The sequence below is a fragment of the Bufo bufo genome, chromosome 1 (assembly GCF_905171765.1).
Source record: "Bufo bufo chromosome 1, aBufBuf1.1, whole genome shotgun sequence".
NCBI lineage: Eukaryota > Metazoa > Chordata > Amphibia > Anura > Bufonidae > Bufo > Bufo bufo.
Window position 1 is genome coordinate 792950086 of NC_053389.1, and position 15769 is coordinate 792965854.

Genomic DNA, 15769 nt, shown 5'->3' on the forward strand with positions numbered 1-15769 from the left:
GAAGACATACGGATGCATTTCTGTATGTGTTCAGTTTTTTTTGCGGACCCATTGACTTGCATTGAGCCACGGACCGTGATTTGCGGACAAACATAGGACATGTTCTATCTTTTCACGGCACGGAAAAACGGAAATACGGAAACGGAATGCATACGGAACACATTCCGTTTTTTTGCGGACCCATTGAAATGAATGGTTCCGTATACGGACCGTATACGGACCGCAAAAAACGGACCGCAAAACGGAAAAAAAAAAACGGTAGTGTGAAAGAGGCCTTAGAGTGTATGGTAGCTGTTGAAACAGACAAGCTAGCTTGCAGGCTCACCATTAGGCCTCTTGCATACGAACTTTGTGCATACGTTTCGTGCATTCCTTGAATGTGTCTGTGATCCGTCCGCACTGCAAAAAAATAGCTCTATTTTTTTGCGGTGGGGAGGCACGGAGAGAAACACCACGGAAGCACTCCGTAGTGTTTCCGTGGGGTTCCGATCCGTGCCTCCGTTCCGCATCTCCGTGATTGCGGACCCATTCAAGTGTGCCCGTAATATGGCCAAGGGCACACAATGTTCGTGTGCAAGAGGCCTTAGAGTTAGTCTGCTGTGTGCAGTCACCGGCGGCCTCTTCAGCTAGCAGAATGAGTGTTTTATGAAAGCAGGGTGTACTAAAGGCAGGTTCCTTCCTAAAGCTAGTCAGTAGCATCAGCAGTATACGGTACCTATAAGACTAATGACTGGCTGCAGCGGTCACATGATGTCACCACTGCAGCCCTGTAATCAAAGAGCAGTGGGGAGGACTGGAATGGCAGCAATAGTATTGCTTATCTCAATATTTTCCACCATCCTCTTCTCCCCTGTGCCCCACTTTTTTCTAACATGAGACAATCCCATTAGGAAGGAACCTGCCTTTAGTACACCCTGAGGGGACCAGAACTGTGGTGCAGAAATAGCAGGTGATTCGCCAGGTAGGTATGCTTATTTCACCATCCCTTGTCTATGCCCCACTTATTGCTATTCCTTTTAGGCCGCATGCACACAAACGTTGCTTGAGACTGCATCCAAGCTGCATTTTTTGCGGCTCGGATGCGGACCCATTCACTTCAATGGGGCCACAAAAGATGTGGACAGCTCTCCGTGTGCTGTCCACATCTGTACCTCCGTTCCGCGGCCCCGTATCACGGTCAAGGATAACACTGGTCTATTGAGGACCAGGCCTTCTGTTCTGCAATTTTAGGCTGATATCCATGTTTTACAGATCCACGATTTGCGGACGATATGCATGAGGCCTTACACTGTGATTAGGCGATAAATGTCTAAAGTGCGCAAAAAACCTTAAATTTCTAGTGGCAACTCACAATTAATAGTAGGTAGCGCTTCTCCTTGAGGGCCCCGTAGCAGCCTAAAAATCCCAAAATGACCATAATAATTCCTGCAGCGATGCAGAACAGGCTCACATGCATGAAGTATGCGGAATGGCTTCCTAGAGCCTTCACAAAGGAGTCACTCCCGTACTTAATCCACAGTCCCAGTCCTATCAGTATAGCGCCGCAAATCTAGAGAGGGAGGAAAAGTAATAAAAATGAATAAACAGAAGAAAGAGTGCAGGTCTCATGACAAAAAAATGTTCAAAAGTTTTGTTCCACAGCCTTCACTTTCCTTGTATCTGCAGACTATCTTGCTATCTGTTTTACAGTGAATCCGTTTGGCAGTGCTTGATAGGAGCATAGTGACATAGTTATTACCATAGACTGCAATGGTAAATCATAGCAGTCTATGGGAGAAACCAGACGATAGCATGTTCAGGTCATCTAAGTGGGCTAAAAATAAGTGAAGAAAGTTTTTTTAAAATATATAAAAAAGATATAAAAATTCAAATCACCCACTTTTCTGGTAATAAAAATGAATAAAATAATAAAAAAAAGATATCACCGCTTCCCAGAATGCCCAAACTATTAAAATATAAGCCTGTTTATCCCGTAAGGAGATTGGTGTAATGGGAAAAAAATCAAAATGGCTGATTTAACATTTTTTTGGTTGTTTCACCTCCCACAAATTTAATAAAAAGTCATACACCCCAAAATGGTATCAATAAAAAATACACCCACAAAAAAATGACCCCTCACACAGCTCCCTAAATATAAGAAAGTTATGGGGGTCAGAATATGGTGATGCAAGATTTTTTTGAAATATTTTTTAATGTTTTAAATTTTTTTTTTTAAACCACTTTCTGACCAGGTGACTTTCCATTTTTGCGTATTTGTTTTTTACTCCCTGCCTATCCGAAGATCTAACCTTTTTTTTTTCCAGCCATATAAGGGCTTGTTTTTTTTTTTGCAGGGCACCGTTTAGAATTAAGAATGTTAAAATTCCAAATGATGTAGAATTGGGAAAAAAACCTCAATTCTGACATAGTTCTATATTCTAACCCCCTATAACATTTTATAGTTAGGTCTATGGAGCTGCGTGAGAGCTCATTTTTTGCGGGGCAATCTATAGTTTTTATACTATTTTGGGGAGTGTATGACTTTTAAATCACTTTTTATTACATTTTTTTTTTAGGTACCGGTAAATCAACAAACGGCAAATCGGCCATTTTTATTTAATTTACAGCGTTCACCATTCGGGATCAATACGTTTATATTTGAATGGTTTGGGCGTTTTGGGATAGCAGTTCAAATCATCTCTATTTTTTTATTGTTTATTTTTAATATAAAGAAATGGGGTGATTTGTCGAATTTTTATAGTTTTTTTTATATTTTTTAAAACGTATTATTTTTATTTATTTTTTTAAACCTTCCCCCTCCAGGGAACTTGAACATGTAATCGTCAAAGCGCTTCTCCAATAGTCTGCAGTGGATTATCCATTGCAGTGGAGGAGAACCAGAACTCAGATCCTTAGCGGGCGCCACCTTTAACCACCTCAGCCCCTATAGCTTAAACACCCTGAAAGACCAGACCACTTTTTACAATTCTGCACTACACTACTTTCACCGTTTATTGCTCGGTCATGCAACTTACCACCCAAATAAATTTTACCTCCTTTTCTTCTCACTAATAGAGCTTTCATTTGGTGGTATTTCATTGCTGCTGACATTTTTACTTTTTTGTTATTAATCGAAATTTAACGATTTTTTTGCAAAGAAATGACATTTTTCACTTTCAGTTGTAAAATTTTGCAAAAAAAAACGAGATCCATATATAAATTTTTCTCTAAATTTATTGTTCTACATGTCTTTGATAAAAAAAAAATGTTTGGGTAAAAAAAAAAAAATGGTTTGGGTAAAAGTTATAGCGTTTACAAACTATGGTACAAAAATGTGAATTTCCGCTTTTTGAAGCAGCTCTGACTTTCTGAGCACCTGTCATGTTTCCTGAGGTTCTACAATGGCCAGACAGTACAAACACCCCACAAATGACCCCATTTCGGAAAGTAGACACCCTAAGGTATTCGCTGATGGGCATAGTGAGTTCATAGAACTTTTTATTTTTTGTCACAAGTTAGCGGAAAATGATGATTTTTTTTTTTTTTTCTTACAAAGTCTCATATTCCACTAACTTGTGACAAAAAATAAAAACTTCCATGAACTCACTATGCCCATCAGCGAATACCTTGGGGTGTCTTCTTTCCAAAATAGTTATACTGCCCTGGCATTCTAGGGGCCCAAATGTGTGGTAAGGAGTTTGAAATCAAATTCTGTAAAAAATGACCTGTGAAATCCAAAAGGTGCTCTTTGGAATATGGGCCCCTTTGCCCACCTAGGCTGCAAAAAAGTGTCACACATCTGGTATCTCCGTATTCAGGAGAAGTTGGGGAATGTGTTTTGGGGTGTCATTTTACATATACCCATGCTGGGTGAGAGAAATATCTTGGCAAAAGACAACTTTGTATAAAAAAATGGGAAAAGTTGTCTTTTGCCAAGATATTTCTCTCACCCAGCATGGGTATATGTAAGGCTACTTTCACACTAGCGTTCGGAGCGGGTCCGTCGGATGTTTCATCAGACGGATCCGCTCCTATAATGCAGACGTTTGCATCCGTTCAGAACGGATCCGTCTGCATTATAACTTAGAAAAATTTCTAAGTGTGAAAGTAGCCTGAGCGGATCCGTTCAGACTTTACATTGAAAGTCAATGGGGGACGGATCCGCTTGAAGATTGAGCCATATGGTGTCATCTTCAAGCGGATCCGTCCCCATTGACTTCCATTATAAGTCTGGACGGATCCGCTTGCCTCCGCACGGCCAGGCGGACACCCGAACGATGCAAGCAGCGTTCAGGTGTCCGCTCACTGAGCGGAGCGGAGGCTGAACGCTGGCAGGCGGATGCATTCTCAGTGGATCCGCCTCCACTGAGAATGCATTAGGGCCAGACGGCTGCGTTCAGGGCCGCTTGTGAGCCCCTTCAAACGGAGCTCACGAGCGGACACCTGAACGCAGGTGTGAAAGTAGCCTAAAATGACACCCCAAAACACATTCCCCAACTTCTCCTGAATACGGAGATACCAGATGTGTGACACTTTTTTGCAGCCTAGGTGGGCAAAGGGGCCCATATTCCAAAGAGCACCTTTCGGATTTCACTGGTCATTTTTTACAGAATTTGATTTCAAACTCCTTACCACACATTTGGGCCCCTAGAATGCCAGGGCAGTATAACTACCCCACAAGTGACCCCATTTTGGAAAGAAGACACCCCAAGGTATTCCGTGAGGGGCATGGCGAGTTCATGGAAGTTTTTATTTTTTGTCACAAGTTAGTGGAATATGAGACTTTGTAAGAAAAAAAAAAAATCATAATTTTCCACTAACTTGTGACAAAAAATAAAAAATTCTAGGAACTCACCATGCCCCTCACGGAATACCTTGGGGTGTCTTCTTTCCAAAATGGGGTCACTTGTGGGGTAGTTATACTGCCCTGGCATTTTCCAGGGGCCCTAATGTGTGGTAAGTAGGTAAATGACCTGTGAAATCCTAAAGGTGCTCTTTGAAATGTGGGCCCCTTTGCCCACCTAGGCTGCAAAAAAGTGTCACACATGTGGTATCTCCGTATTCAGGAGAAGTTGGGGAATGTGTTTTGGGGTGTCATTTTACATATACCCATGCTGGGTGAGATAAATATCTTGGCAAAAGACAACTTTTCCCATTTTTTTTATACAAAGTTGGCATTTGACCAAGATATTTCTCTCACCCAGCATGGGTATATGTAAAATGACACCCCAAAACACATTCCCCAACTTCTCCTGAGTACGGCGATACCAGATGTGTGACACTTTTTTGCAGCCTAGATGCGCAAAGGGGCCCAAATTCCTTTTAGGAGGGCATTTTTAGACATTTGGATACCAGACTTCTTCTCACGCTTTGGGGCCCCTAAAATGCCAGGGCAGTATAAATACCCCACATGTGACCCCATTTTGGAAAGAAGACACCCTAAGGTATTCAATGAGGGGCATGGCGAGTTCATCGAATTTTTTTTTTTTTGGCACAAGTTAGCGGAAATTGATATTTTTTATTTTTTTCTCACAAAGTCTCCCTTTCCGCTAACTTGGGACAAAAATTTAAATCTTTCATGGACTCAATATGCCCCTCACGGAATACCTTGGGGTGTCTTCTTTACGAAATGGGGTCACATGTGGGGTATTTATACTGCCCTGGCATTCTAGGGGCCCTAAAGCGTGAGAAGAAGTCTGGAATATAAATGTCTAAAAAATTTTACGCATTTGGATTCCGTGAGGGGTATGGTGAGTTCATGTGAGATTTTATTTTTTGACACAAGTTAGTGGAATATGAGACTTTGTAAGAAAAAAAATAATAATTTCCGCTAACTTGGGCCAAAAAAATTTCTGAATGGAGCCTTACAGGGGGGTGATCGATGACAGGGGGGTGATCAGGGAGTCTATATGGGGTGATCACCCCCCTGTCATTGATCACCCCCCTGTCATTGATCACCCCCCTATAAGGCTCCATTCAGATGTCCGTATGTGTTTTGCGGATCCGATCCATGTATCAGTGGATCCGTAAAAATCATACGGACATCTGAATGCAGCCTGACAGGGGGGTGATCAATGACAGGGGGGTGATCAATGTCAGGGGGGTGATCAATGTCAGGGGGGTGATCAGGGAGTCTATATGGGGTGATCACCCCCCTGTCATTGATCACCCCCCTATAAGGCTCCATTCAGATGTCCGAGTTTTGCGGATCCGATCCATGTATCAGTGGATCCGTAAAAATCATACGGACATCTGAATGCAGCCTGACAGGGGGGTGATCAATGACAGGGGGGTGATCAATGACAGGGGGGTGATCAGGGAGTCTATATGGGGTGATCACCCCCCTGTAAGGCTCCATTCAGATGTCCGTATGTGTTTTGCGGATCCGATCCATGTATCAGTGGATCCGTAAAAATCATACGGACATCTGAATGCAGCCTTACAGGGGGGTGATCAATGACAGGGGGGTGATCAGGGAGTCTATATGGGGTGATCACCTCCGTCATTGATCACTCCTCTGTAAGGCTCCATTCAGACGTCCGTATGTGTTTTGCGGATCCGATCCATCTATCAGTGGATCCGTAAAATTCATACGGACCTCTGAATGGAGCCTTACAGGGGGTTATCAATGAGAGGGGGGTGATCAATGACGGGGGGGTGATCAGGGAGTCTATATGGGGTGATCTGGGGTGAATAAGGGGTTAATAAGTGACGGGGAGGGGGGGGGTGTAGTGTAGTGTAGTGGTGGTTGGTGCTACTTTACTGAGCTACCTGTGTCCTCTGGTGGTCGATCCAAACAAAGGGGACCACCAGAGGACCAGGTAGCAGGTATATTAGACGCTGTTATCAAAACAGCGTCTAATATACCTGTTTGGGGTTAAAAAAATCACATCTCCAGCCTGCCAGCGAACGATCGCCGCTGGCAGGCTGGAGATCCACTCTCTTACCTTCCGTTCCTGTGAGCGCGCGCACCTGTGTGCGCGCGTTCACAGGAAATCTCGCGTCTCGCGAGATGACGCACGGATGCGTCCAGGAGGAATCAATCAACCACCTTCCGGACGCATCCGTGCGTTAGGCGGTCGGGAGGTGGTTAAAGAACTGACATGCGTCATACATGTACGGCACATGTCAGGAAGGGGTTAAATATTAAAACACAAGAGAATCTAGAAAAAAATTGGTATTGCTGTTATTATATTGATTGATGCCGTAAAAAACAAAACCCAAAAAATTATGGCAGAATTGCAATTTTTTTCCAATTTCACCCCATTTAGATTTTTTTCCAGCTTCCTGCTACATCATATGCAATATTAAATGGTGCCATTAGAAAGCACATCTTGTCCTGCAAAAAACAAGTCCTCACATGTCTAAATGAATGAAGACATTAAAAGTCATGGCTTCTGGTACCAGAAGGTTCTCCTCCACAAAGTTCTCCTCCTGTGTAAATCACACAAGATTACACTCACAATTAAGGCAGAATTTACGAAGACCATGACATATTTCAGGAAGGCGTAGATATTATGTAGTCTGGATCCACTTGTAGTATTGTCCTCCATTGTTGTAAGTCACCAATCGCAGCACCTATGACAAGAAGAAGTCCACACTATACATGGAGCATGGCAGTAATGGGAGGGTCTGATGGATGGTGCACACTGTTATGGGAGATTTGTGGATGGTGCACACTGTTATGAGGAGATATGTGGATGGTGCACACTGTTATGAGGAGATATGTGGATGGTGCACACTGTTATGAGGAGATCTGTGGATGGTGCACACTGTTATGGGAGATTTGTGGATGGTGCACACTGTTATGAGGAGATTTGTGGATGGTGCACACTGTTATGAGGAGATTTGTGGATGGTGCACACTGTTATGAGGAGATATGTGGATGGTGCACACTGTTATGGGGAGTTTGTGGAACGTGCACACTGTTATGGGGAGTTTGTGGATGGTGCACACTGTTATGGGGAGTTTGTGGATGGTGCACACTGTTATGAGGAGATTTGTGGATAGCGCACACTGTTATGAGGAGATTTGTGGATGGTGCACACTGTTATGAGGAGATATGTGGATGGTGCACACTGTTATGGGGAGTTTGTGGAACGTGCACACTGTTATGGGGAGTTTGTGGATGGTGCACACTGTTATGAGGAGATATGTGGATAGCGCACACTGTTATGAGGAGATTTGTGGATGGTGCACACTGTTATGGGAGATTTGTGGATGGTGCACACTGTTATGAGATATGTGGATGTGCACATTGTTATGAGCAGATTTGTAGATGGTGCACACTGTTATGTGGAGATCTGTGGATGGTGCACACTGTTATGTGGAGATTTGTGGATGGTGCACACTGTTATGAGGAGATATGTGGATGGTGCACACTGTTATGAGGAGATCTGTGGATGGTGCACACTGTTATGGGAGATTTGTGGATGGTGCACACTGTTATGAGGAGATATGTGGATGGTGCACACTGTTATGAGGAGATATGTGGATGGTGCACACTGTTATGAGGAGATATGTGGATGGTGCACACTGTTATGAGGAGATATGTGGATGGTGCACACTGTTATGAGGAGATCTGTGGATGGTGCACACTGTTATGGGAGATTTGTGGATGGTGCACACTGTTATGAGGAGATTTGTGGATGGTGCACACTGTTATGAGGAGATCTGTGGATGGTGCACACTGTTATGAGGAGATATGTGGATGGTGCACACTGTTATGAGGAGATATGTGGATGGTGCACACTGTTATGGGAGATTTGTGGATGGTGCACACTGTTATGAGGAGATCTGTGGATGGTGCACACTGTTATGAGGAGATCTGTGGATGGTGCACTGTTATGGGAGATTTGTGGATGGTGCACACTGTTATGGGGAGTTTGTGGATGGTGCACACTGTTATGAGGAGATATGTGGATGGTGCACACTGTTATGGAGAGTTTGTGGATGGCGCACACTGTTATGAGGAGATATGTGGATGGTGCACACTGTTATGGGGAGTTTGTGGATGGTGCACACTGTTATGGGAGATTTGTGGATGGTGCACACTGTTATGGGAGATTTGTGGATGGTGCACACTGTTATGAGGAGATATGTGGATGGTGCACACTGTTATGAGGAGATATGTGGATGGTGCACACTGTTATGAGGAGATTTGTGGATGGTGCACACTGTTATGGGAGATTTGTGGATGGTGCACACTGTTATGAGGAGATATGTGGATGGTGCACACTGTTATGAGGAGATATGTGGATGGTGCACACTGTTATGAGGATATCTGTGGATGGTGCACACTGTTATGAGGAGATATGTGGATGGTGCACACTGTTATGAGGAGATTTGTGGATGGTGCACACTGTTATGAGGAGATATGTGGATGGTGCACACTGTTATGGGAGATTTGTGGATGGTGCACACTGTTATGAGGAGATTTGTGGATGGTGCACACTGTTATGAGGAGATATGTGGATGGTGCACACTGTTATGGGGAGATATGTGGATGGTGCACACTGTTATGGGAGATTTGTGGATGGTGCACACTGTTATGAGGAGATATGTGGATGGTGCACACTGTTATGAGGAGATTTGTGGATGGTGCACACTGTTATGGGGAGTTTGTGGATGGTGCACTGTTATGAGGAGATTTGTGGATGGTGCACACTGTTATGAGATTTGTGGATGGTGCACACTGTTATGAGGAGATTTGTGGATGGTGCACACTGTTATGAGGAGATATGTGGATGGTGCACACTGTTATGAGGATATCTGTGGATGGTGCACACTGTTATGAGGAGATATGTGGATGGTGCACACTGTTATGAGGAGATATGTGGATGGTGCACACTGTTATGAGGAGATATGTGGATGGTGCACACTGTTATGAGGAGATATGTGGATGGTGCACACTGTTATGAGGAGATATGTGGATGGTGCACACTGTTATGGGAGATTTGTGGATGGTGCACACTGTTATGAGGAGATATGTGGATGGTGCACACTGTTATGAGGAGATATGTGGATGGTGCACACTGTTATGAGGAGATATGTGGATGGTGCACACTGTTATGAGGAGATATGTGGATGGTGCACACTGTTATGAGGAGATCTGTGGATGGTGCACACTGTTATGGGAGATTTGTGGATGGTGCACACTGTTATGAGGAGATTTGTGGATGGTGCACACTGTTATGAGGAGATCTGTGGATGGTGCACACTGTTATGAGGAGATATGTGGATGGTGCACACTGTTATGAGGAGATATGTGGATGGTGCACACTGTTATGGGAGATTTGTGGATGGTGCACACTGTTATGAGGAGATCTGTGGATGGTGCACACTGTTATGAGGAGATATGTGGATGGTGCACACTGTTATGGGGAGTTTGTGGATGGTGCACACTGTTATGAGGAGATATGTGGATGGTGCACACTGTTATGGAGAGTTTGTGGATGGCGCACACTGTTATGAGGAGATATGTGGATGGTGCACACTGTTATGGGGAGTTTGTGGATGGTGCACACTGTTATGGGAGATTTGTGGATGGTGCACACTGTTATGGGAGATTTGTGGATGGTGCACACTGTTATGAGGAGATATGTGGATGGTGCACACTGTTATGAGGAGATATGTGGATGGTGCACACTGTTATGAGGAGATATGTGGATGGTGCACACTGTTATGAGGAGATATGTGGATGGTGCACACTGTTATGAGGAGATATGTGGATGGTGCACACTGTTATGAGGAGATATGTGGATGGTGCACACTGTTATGAGGAGATATGTGGATGGTGCACACTGTTATGAGGAGATTTGTGGATGGTGCACACTGTTATGGGAGATTTGTGGATGGTGCACACTGTTATGAGGAGATTTGTGGATGGTGCACACTGTTATGAGGAGATTTGTGGATGGTGCACACTGTTATGAGGAGATATGTGGATGGTGCACACTGTTATGAGGAGATATGTGGATGGTGCACACTGTTATGGGGAGATATGTGGATGGTGCACACTGTTATGGGAGATTTGTGGATGGTGCACACTGTTATGAGGAGATTTGTGGATGGTGCACACTGTTATGAGGAGATTTGTGGATGGTGCACACTGTTATGAGGAGATTTGTGGATGGTGCACACTGTTATGAGGAGATTTGTGGATGGTGCACACTGTTATGAGGAGATATGTGGATGGTGCACACTGTTATGGGGAGATATGTGGATGGTGCACACTGTTATGGGAGATTTGTGGATGGTGCACACTGTTATGAGGAGATATGTGGATGGTGCACACTGTTATGAGGAGATTTGTGGATGGTGCACACTGTTATGGGGAGTTTGTGGATGGTGCACACTGTTATGAGGAGATATGTGGATGGTGCACTGTTATGAGGAGATATGTGGATGGTGCACACTGTTATGAGATTTGTGGATGGTGCACACTGTTATGAGGAGATTTGTGGATGGTGCACACTGTTATGAGGAGATATGTGGATGGTGCACACTGTTATGAGGATATCTGTGGATGGTGCACACTGTTATGAGGAGATATGTGGATGGTGCACACTGTTATGAGGAGATTTGTGGATGGTGCACACTGTTATGAGGAGATATGTGGATGGTGCACACTGTTATGGGAGATTTGTGGATGGTGCACACTGTTATGAGGAGATTTGTGGATGGTGCACACTGTTATGAGGAGATATGTGGATGGTGCACACTGTTATGGGGAGATATGTGGATGGTGCACACTGTTATGGGAGATTTGTGGATGGTGCACACTGTTATGAGGAGATATGTGGATGGTGCACACTGTTATGAGGAGATTTGTGGATGGTGCACACTGTTATGGGGAGTTTGTGGATGGTGCACTGTTATGAGGAGATTTGTGGATGGTGCACACTGTTATGAGATTTGTGGATGGTGCACACTGTTATGAGGAGATTTGTGGATGGTGCACACTGTTATGAGGATATCTGTGGATGGTGCACACTGTTATGAGGAGATATGTGGATGGTGCACACTGTTATGAGGATATCTGTGGATGGTGCACACTGTTATGAGGAGATATGTGGATGGTGCACACTGTTATGAGGAGATATGTGGATGGTGCACACTGTTATGAGGAGATATGTGGATGGTGCACACTGTTATGAGGAGATATGTGGATGGTGCACACTGTTATGAGGAGATATGTGGATGGTGCACACTGTTATGAGGAGATATGTGGATGGTGCACACTGTTATGAGGAGATATGTGGATGGTGCACACTGTTATGAGGAGATTTGTGGATCGTGCACACTGTTATGTGGAGATATGTGGATGGTGCACACTGTTATGAGGAGATATGTGGATGGTGCACACTGTTATGGGGAGATATGTGGATGGTGCACACTGTTATGGGAGATTTGTGGATGGTGCACACTGTTATGAGGAGATTTGTGGATGGTGCACACTGTTATGGGAGATTTGTGGATGGTGCACACTGTTATGAGGAGATTTGTGGATGGTGCACACTGTTATGAGGAGATTTGTGGATGGTGCACACTGTTATGAGGAGATATGTGGATGGTGCACACTGTTATGAGGAGATATGTGGATGGTGCACACTGTTATGGGGAGATATGTGGATGGTGCACACTGTTATGGGAGATTTGTGGATGGTGCACACTGTTATGGGAGATTTGTGGATGGTGCACACTGTTATGAGGAGATATGTGGATGGTGCACACTGTTATGAGGAGATATGTGGATGGTGCACACTGTTATGAGGAGATATGTGGATGGTGCACACTGTTATGAGGAGATATGTGGATGGTGCACACTGTTATGAGGAGATCTGTGGATGGTGCACACTGTTATGGGAGATTTGTGGATGGTGCACACTGTTATGAGGAGATTTGTGGATGGTGCACACTGTTATGAGGAGATCTGTGGATGGTGCACACTGTTATGAGGAGATATGTGGATGGTGCACACTGTTATGAGGAGATATGTGGATGGTGCACACTGTTATGGGAGATTTGTGGATGGTGCACACTGTTATGAGGAGATCTGTGGATGGTGCACACTGTTATGAGGAGATCTGTGGATGGTGCACTGTTATGGGAGATTTGTGGATGGTGCACACTGTTATGGGGAGTTTGTGGATGGTGCACACTGTTATGAGGAGATATGTGGATGGTGCACACTGTTATGGAGAGTTTGTGGATGGCGCACACTGTTATGAGGAGATATGTGGATGGTGCACACTGTTATGGGGAGTTTGTGGATGGTGCACACTGTTATGGGAGATTTGTGGATGGTGCACACTGTTATGGGAGATTTGTGGATGGTGCACACTGTTATGAGGAGATATGTGGATGGTGCACACTGTTATGAGGAGATATGTGGATGGTGCACACTGTTATGAGGAGATATGTGGATGGTGCACACTGTTATGAGGAGATATGTGGATGGTGCACACTGTTATGAGGAGATATGTGGATGGTGCACACTGTTATGAGGAGATATGTGGATGGTGCACACTGTTATGAGGAGATATGTGGATGGTGCACACTGTTATGAGGAGATTTGTGGATCGTGCACACTGTTATGTGGAGATATGTGGATGGTGCACACTGTTATGAGGAGATATGTGGATGGTGCACACTGTTATGGGGAGATATGTGGATGGTGCACACTGTTATGGGAGATTTGTGGATGGTGCACACTGTTATGAGGAGATTTGTGGATGGTGCACACTGTTATGGGAGATTTGTGGATGGTGCACACTGTTATGAGGAGATTTGTGGATGGTGCACACTGTTATGAGGAGATTTGTGGATGGTGCACACTGTTATGAGGAGATATGTGGATGGTGCACACTGTTATGGGGAGATATGTGGATGGTGCACACTGTTATGGGAGATTTGTGGATGGTGCACACTGTTATGAGGAGATTTGTGGATGGTGCACACTGTTATGAGGAGATTTGTGGATGGTGCACACTGTTATGAGGAGATTTGTGGATGGTGCACACTGTTATGAGGAGATTTGTGGATGGTGCACACTGTTATGAGGAGATATGTGGATGGTGCACACTGTTATGGGGAGATATGTGGATGGTGCACACTGTTATGGGAGATTTGTGGATGGTGCACACTGTTATGGGAGATTTGTGGATGGTGCACACTGTTATGAGGAGATATGTGGATGGTGCACACTGTTATGAGGAGATATGTGGATGGTGCACACTGTTATGAGGAGATATGTGGATGGTGCACACTGTTATGAGGAGATATGTGGATGGTGCACACTGTTAGGAGGAGATATGTGGATGGTGCACACTGTTATGGGAGATTTGTGGATGGTGCACACTGTTATGAGGAGATTTGTGGATGGTGCACACTGTTATGAGGAGATCTGTGGATGGTGCACACTGTTATGAGGAGATATGTGGATGGTGCACACTGTTATGAGGAGATATGTGGATGGTGCACACTGTTATGGGAGATTTGTGGATGGTGCACACTGTTATGAGGAGATCTGTGGATGGTGCACACTGTTATGAGGAGATATGTGGATGGTGCACACTGTTATGGGGAGTTTGTGGATGGTGCACACTGTTATGAGGAGATATGTGGATGGTGCACACTGTTATGGAGAGTTTGTGGATGGCGCACACTGTTATGAGGAGATATGTGGATGGTGCACACTGTTATGGGGAGTTTGTGGATGGTGCACACTGTTATGGGAGATTTGTGGATGGTGCACACTGTTATGGGAGATTTGTGGATGGTGCACACTGTTATGAGGAGATATGTGGATGGTGCACACTGTTATGAGGAGATATGTGGATGGTGCACACTGTTATGAGGAGATATGTGGATGGTGCACACTGTTATGAGGAGATATGTGGATGGTGCACACTGTTATGAGGAGATATGTGGATGGTGCACACTGTTATGAGGAGATATGTGGATGGTGCACACTGTTATGAGGAGATATGTGGATGGTGCACACTGTTATGAGGAGATTTGTGGATGGTGCACACTGTTATGGGAGATTTGTGGATGGTGCACACTGTTATGAGGAGATTTGTGGATGGTGCACACTGTTATGAGGAGATTTGTGGATGGTGCACACTGTTATGAGGAGATATGTGGATGGTGCACACTGTTATGAGGAGATATGTGGATGGTGCACACTGTTATTGGGAGATATGTGGATGGTGCACACTGTTATGGGAGATTTGTGGATGGTGCACACTGTTATGAGGAGATTTGTGGATGGTGCACACTGTTATGAGGAGATTTGTGGATGGTGCACACTGTTATGAGGAGATTTGTGGATGGTGCACACTGTTATGAGGAGATATGTGGATGGTGCACACTGTTATGGGGAGATATGTGGATGGTGCACACTGTTATGGGAGATTTGTGGATGGTGCACACTGTTATGAGGAGATATGTGGATGGTGCACACTGTTATGAGGAGATTTGTGGATGGTGCACACTGTTATGGGGAGTTTGTGGATGGTGCACACTGTTATGAGGAGATATGTGGATGGTGCACTGTTATGAGGAGATATGTGGATGGTGCACACTGTTATGAGATTTGTGGATGGTGCACACTGTTATGAGGAGATTTGTGGATGGTGCACACTGTTATGAGGAGATATGTGGATGGTGCACACTGTTATGAGGATATCTGTGGATGGTGCACACTGTTATGAGGAGATATGTGGATGGTGCACACTGTTATGAGGAGATTTGTGGATGGTGCACACTGTTATGAGGAGATATG

The 15769-nt window shown here is 44.5% G+C and overlaps 1 protein-coding gene across 1 annotated transcript in view; it reads left to right on the forward strand.

Moving 5' to 3' along the window:
• DNASE2 (deoxyribonuclease 2, lysosomal) overlaps positions 1–15769 on the forward strand; it is a 66994-nt gene that overhangs the window by 32024 nt on the left and 19201 nt on the right. The gene's annotated exons all lie outside the window — the stretch shown is intronic.